The sequence below is a fragment of the Grammomys surdaster genome, unplaced genomic scaffold (genome assembly GCF_004785775.1).
Source record: "Grammomys surdaster isolate TR1022 unplaced genomic scaffold, NIH_TR_1.0 124472, whole genome shotgun sequence".
In the NCBI taxonomy this organism is placed as follows: domain Eukaryota; kingdom Metazoa; phylum Chordata; class Mammalia; order Rodentia; family Muridae; genus Grammomys; species Grammomys surdaster.
This window is the reverse complement of record NW_021619473.1, coordinates 469-7,113: the sequence shown is the minus strand read 5'-3', so window position 1 is coordinate 7,113 and position 6,645 is coordinate 469. Positions and strand designations below refer to the sequence as shown.

Below are 6,645 nucleotides of genomic sequence, written 5' to 3'. Positions count from 1 at the left end.
TTAAATCTTAATAATATTCTAATTGTGACTGATGTCAATATTTGAAAACAATCAGTAAAGGAATTCTTTGTGAGTTATATAATTTTAGTAAGAGAATTGGACCTCTTTTTCTGAGAATTTATCCCATTTATCTGAAGCATTGAATGCTGAGACATGACAGAGAGCCTAGAGTTGATCATCCATTACAATCTGGCTTTATAACTCAGTCTATTCACCTTTACCTAGCAATACATCCTGGGACATATCAATGCCACTTCCCAATTTATTGTTTGGTAGTCATAGGTTCCTCTTTATGCAATTTTTATCATGAAACTGAAAACAAGCTTCCAATATTGCTGTTGTGGAACATTTCCAGTCTTTTTGGAATAATTCTGTTCTGAGTGTCATAGAATTTTCCATCCGTTTGACATAAAATGAATACATACTACAGAAAGCAATGGCTTCCTTAAGTCTACTAATGTCTAACATTCATTAACGGTTCCATGTAATGTTTCCATAACAAGCAAAGTAATTTGTAGGTTGCTATGCCACAACTGGATAAACTATGGTGGCTTTCCAACAATCTTGAGCCCTCCACTTTCAGGTTCCTTATGGGATGGTGTGTTAGGCCCTTGTCAAAATTCTTCTGGCTGTGTCTGACTATTGTTCCTATTCTGGTTTATATGTCACTCTAACATTCTTGTAAGGATTTTATCTTATGGATCCACTTTTCAATTCAGCTGGTACATTAAGCCATTACGGTTAATAAGAATAAAGTAAAAAATATCAATAAGATATAATCATAATCAATATTGAACTAATTGCAGTGAAGTCCTTTAGCTTTTCCTTTTCTGCCTTCTATTTTCATGATGACTGCAAGACATTACCATGATCAGGCATAGTCCATGGGCTCAAATGATGCTCCAAAGATGGGGAACAGAGATTGTACTTGTTACCTGAAATGAGGGACTAAGCAATGGTGTGCAGCCTGCTCACTGCCCATTTCACATCACTCTGTCCCTGCAGAGGATCCCAAGTTGTGCACCCATCTGCCCTGGAGCCAGGTCTAGGACCACAAATGCAGGGAAACTGTGTCGTTTTCCCACTATTCAGTGGTGCTTGATTTTCCACCAATGCAACACACTCAGAGAAACTAGAAATTTTCTTAGGAACAGTATTATGCTTGAATTAGTAGATATTACTCAATTATTCAGATAGTGTTTCCCATTTTCAATTGTTCTTAATGTAGACCTAAGGAAAGATAAAACAAAGTCCTTAGAATAGAAATATCATTTCTACTTCTTTTCCATCTTCCCAGAATGAAAGACTGGCAGTGAGAGAATGGTTACGTTCTTCATAATACAGAAGGATTGGTAGGTTTGGCCTTGGACTTAGGGTGTGTTTCACAGTCGTTTTCTAAAACAGGGTCTCATGTACCCCATGTTGTCCTCCTCTTGGAATTCCAGGTTAACCTTTAGATCAGAGATTCCTGCTTCCACTTTCCAATAGCTAGGCTTACAAGTGGGGCCTTCAAGGACTTTGAGGATAGCACTAGTCACTGATAGAGATTGGTTTTCTAATGTTGAGTTGAGTATCCCCCAGTGTGCCTATAGCCATTTTTTTCCATCTCTGCCACCTATTTAATGAATACTAAATGACACACAAAAATAAATTGAGCAGAGCAATGTAGGTCAGGGTGATTACATCCTGTAATGTTCTGTATGACGTTTGTTAATCTTCAATTTTTCTCACAGACTTACATAGGGCACATCAAATAAAGGGTCCATATATACTGTTATATCTAATGTTGCCTGATCAGAACTAACCAGTGGACAGTAGCTTCCTGCACCTTCTTATGACCTACTTTTGTTTTTTTGGTTTTGTTCTTTTTTTCTTTTTCCTTTATTAGTTGACAAAGGTGTTTGGGGCTATGGCTCAGCCCAAAAATATGAGTTATGGTTCTGAACAATAGTGTATGCACTCAATAAACCAACAGGGTTTGACTGAGATTGGTGTTTGTGCAGTTTGTGGGGTGACTAGGGAACCAGAACACAGGATACAAGGGACTTTCTTTGTCAACTCAGCTATGTCTATAGTTTTGTCCAACACAGGGTGCTTGCCTCCCACCACTCGTGACTATTTTTTTTTTCAGAGAGGTTCTCATGGTATAGCTCAGAGAGGCCTGTGATTAATCCTGCTTTGGTGACTTTGGCACTGAGAGGAGAACCACACACACAACCTGAGGGCTTTTTCATTTGTGGCTACAATATTTGAGTTTTCTCTGTCAACAGATCTCCAGACTGTTGTCAGGACCTGATGACTTCAATTCTCTCTCTTAAGGCCCCTGGGGTAACATTTATAATGCTAAGCACAAGGCTTCATGAGTGCTCCCACTAATGATACTAACATTGCTACCTGCCCTGCAGGCTCATCCTAGATGTAATTTCAAGCACCTATACATGATGAGACAGGAGATCTTTCCTCTTCCAATTCTTCCTGATATGATTTCTCAGGAGTTCTTAATGGCTTATATTGCTGAATTATGAAGACATGAGGTAGGATGAGACGTTTCTAGGCAGGGTTTGAAAAAAACCTCAGTTAAATAGAGAGAAATGACTTAGGTGTTTTCAGTCAAATCTAGAACAATGTATGGCTTTGGAAAGTGGAGGTGCCCAATGTCAGTGACCCAGGAATCACTCTTGAAAGGATGCCTCGGCTTCTTAAATGTACAGGGAGAAAATTAGCAGGGAGGCAAAGGGTGCTCCCCATGACATCAGCAGCCCCTTCTTTGGACATTCCATTGTATCCTGGAGAGTTCTTGGCATCCCTTGTGATGTCACCAGTGTTGTAGTGACACCAAGTGCACTGAGCTCCCTCAGTCAGTGTCTACAGCATATGTTCATAGACATGTTTGCCTGATGGAGGAGACTTTTTGTACGGGAGAGATGTGTATGACAGAAACTAGAGAGAGGAAGAAAGAAGCTGGCCTTTCATCTGAGAGTAATGAAGGACGAAGGAAGTGGTCTTGGGGAATGTGGAGTAAGTCCTGGGAAGGGGATGTTGAGCTTCCTGTCAGGAGCGGTCTGAGTTGCCCTTTCTAGACCTTTGGGAACGGAAACTGGAGTCACTGTAAATTTCCATGATTATCACAATACTTGAATATCAAGGATTTCAGAATATTAGTTTCTCCATTCCTAAAGGCAGGTGATGGCAAGGCCAAAGTAGGTATTTTCAAACACCAAGTCTTTATTTTGACTGAGTATTATGGCTGTTCCACTGGGACAAAATGAAACCATAAAGAGTTACAGAGGGTCTAACCTATGCAAATTTAGGGAACAGCATCACTGCACTTCACTCCTATGGCTATTTTTTCTTTTAGCTTCAGTGGCTATCTAACAGTTGTACCAGAGAAAAAATTGTGCTTCTGACCATGATCTTATGTTCTCAGAACTCCTCTGACATCCTCACCCTGAAAGTACACACTGTAGCATTATTTATCACCCAGTGTGTGTGGCAGGCATTTCTATAGTGTAACCAAAACCTGTCAGTGTTAATACACTCAGACAATGAATCTTATTGCCACTTCTGTGATGTCTGGTGTTTCCATAGAGAGAATTGCTCAGTGTGTTGACCATGGTGTCACACTGCATGACTTTTTAATCCAAATACTGGACCTTGAGTAACAGGGTAGGAGATCTGAGCGTCTTCAAGCATTCAAGTTTCAATGCGTAGTTAATGTATCATATGCCTTGTGAAACCTCAGGAATGAGGTATCTAATGTCAAATAGCACCCTGTAAAGGTGACAATACTTGTGGAGAAGCTACCTCTATGGTCATCATGAGCATGTGTGGGAGACAGAGGAAACACCTGGCTGCATTTCTCTCCTGGTCTCTATAGAATGATGGGAGAGCTGAGATTCACTTAGGAGGCATCTAATGCCTGGACCAAACTGTTTGTGGTGTCACTGGTTTCCAGGCATGCTCTCCTTCTCTTTAAGCACAGGGTGTTCTCTCTACACTCTCTGCATTCTCTTCTGGCAATTTACTTATGTTCTTCTGCCTACAGAGGCTGGGAGACAGTCATCATCCCCTGCAAGTGTCCTAAGTAAGAAACACACTAAGAAGGAGGAAAAGAGTCTGACCAAAGAGCTGGAGCTCAGTACCTAGGAAAGAAAGGAACTGAGAGACCGCTTGATCTATGTCACAGAGGGATCCATGAACAAGAGGTACTCATTGCTCCAAACTCTTTGGTGTCAGTCTGACATCTGCAATGTCACCCTCATCTTATCCTTTTAAGGTTGTGAGTTCTGGGAAGCAATACCTCCACAGAGACCCTGGGCCCAACATTATATTTCTAAGTGCTTCTTAGAGGAGAGGCTGAACCTGGAGCTTAGTCAGGAGCAAGAAGGGAAGCGGACACTTTTGCTTTCTCCAATTGAAATGTTGAACTTGTGGTCTGAGTAAAGAATTCTGGATGGAGGCAGTGGCTAGTGAATGAATGCCCAGCATGCATTTGGAAAGTCCTTGAGAAATGCAGTGAGTTTGTGGTGACACTTTGTACTTAACTGGCTCTTAATTGAGGGCTGGAAAGTCCTAGCAGCAGCTGGTCCCACACTGTTCATCTCAGTGCTTGACTAGAAGGCCTGAAGCTTATGCCTGTTCCTCTTTGTCTGTGTGCCTTATACTCTGAGTCAGTAATGCAGAATGAATTTCTTCTCATTCGGATTGTTCTCTCTCCAATGCTGTATCTCTCTCTTTCTCATTCTCTGATTCTGTTTCCTTTTCTTTTTCCTTGTCTGTGTGCTTGTTTGTGTACACATGCATATGGGTGTGCAGACATATAGTAGGTATATATTTCCTTCCACTCTTTGGGAACTAGGGTTCTGTGTTTTGTCCTGTGGATTTACCTGTATAACAGTTTAAAGGTTATGTGAGTACTGAGGTCTGAGTGCCCCTACTTTAAACAGCACTGTTCATTGCCTGTGTGGTGCCATTTGTCTGTACATTTGTAGCTCTTTGGCAGACTAGAAAACTGTGTTGATGTCTGGTCTCATCTCCAGAATTATGTACAATGAATATCTCTACACCATTAGTTATTCAGGATTTAGATTCCCTGTTTTGAAAGTAGGAAGTATATAATCACAGGTTTTTGGTGGTCAAGGACCTGTGGCCTAGTCTCTTTAGAGCATAAGCTGCTAGACCTCCAGTTCAGCCCAGCTGAGTGAACACAGGGAGCCAGGGCAACCTCCATCTGGATGCCTAACTTCTGCTGTCCTGGGCCAGGATAACAAGTTTCCAAAGCTGGAAAAGATCTCAGTATGTAGAATGAAGAAGATGGCCTTCTGGGATTGAGGTAGGACAGGACGCAGCCTGAGTTCATTTGTTCCTAAAAGCCCATGTTCATGGAGTTCTGTCTTCCTGGGGCCAGACCCTATCACAGGCCAAATCCACTGTATGAAAAATTGAAGTCAAAAGAGAAGATGGTCATGTCATTTCTGCACAAATTAGAGATGGAGAACATTGACTTCTGTGAGAACTTCCAGGAGCACAAGAAGAAGATTAACTTCTATAGGTAAGTACTGGTCATGGAGGCTACCAGTTGTGGAATCACCATTTCTGCATTCCTTTGTGTCTGGACTAGAGTATCTGAAGGTCTATATCTATCCCTTCTGCTTTTTAGCCATCAATGTAACTTTGGCCTATTGAACTCAGTTTTCCTAAGTCTGCAAGAGAAGTTTACCCCTCCCAATGTTATCCAAGCATCCTCAACAGCCTCAAGATTGAAAAGTGATTCAGCTCATGAGAGGGTTATTATGCAATGTGCTGGACCTCTGGGGATCATGCAGGTTTTTATAGAGTTGAATGTGGTGGAACCAGGGATAAAATATCCTCCCCTTAGTTCTCCTGACCACCCTTTAGGGTATTTGTCCCCTACTACTTGATGTTGCCCCAATGCGTTTGGTTCTCATGGAGATACCTCTTTCTTTTGGATAGAAAGATGGAGATACCTTTTCCTTTTAGAAAGACATGGAGCCTTAATAGTGTTTGGAGTGAAGCTTGATTTATTCTTGCCTGTATTGGCTGTTTACTGTTTGTGCAGCTGTCATGGATATATTGAAATGTATTCTACTAGGTCCTCATGGGAACCTGGGTCCTGGTGGGGTAATGGAACCTATAAGTAGGAATTACAGGAGGAGGATGCAGTATCTTAATATGCAAAGTGTGTTTCCAGAAACCTGCACAGTCGGCTCCTGTTGCAGTCATCTGTTGGTCAAAGTGAAGCAGGATTACAAGGAAGTGCAGGCTGATTGGTACCTCCTCCAACAGTACTTGTTTGCCTTGAACCTGAATGTTGAAGATGAACAGGAGAAGACCAGCAACCTCCAGAAACAGCAACATCAGGTAGGGACAAGCAGCTTATTCAGACTAACACTGTCTGATGTCATTTGCCCATTGGATCCATATTTGCATTCATCCACCATCTTTTATATCTACACTCTCAAACAGCCACCCACTTCATGGAATGTAGATGTTCATTACTCTGTGTATGCACAAGTATTCTGGAAACTTCAACTCTTGGGAGACACCGAAATATTGGCAAGTGTACCTTGCTTCTCTGCTTGAAGCTGCAGTCTAGTAAGGGTAACAGATGAATGGCACGTCACA

The 6,645-nt window shown here is 41.7% G+C and overlaps 1 pseudogene; it reads left to right on the top strand.

The window, feature by feature from the left end:
- Positions 1-2,924: 2,924 nt before the first annotated feature.
- Positions 2,925-6,645, top strand: part of LOC114636522 — a 4,186-nt pseudogene continuing 465 nt past the window's right edge.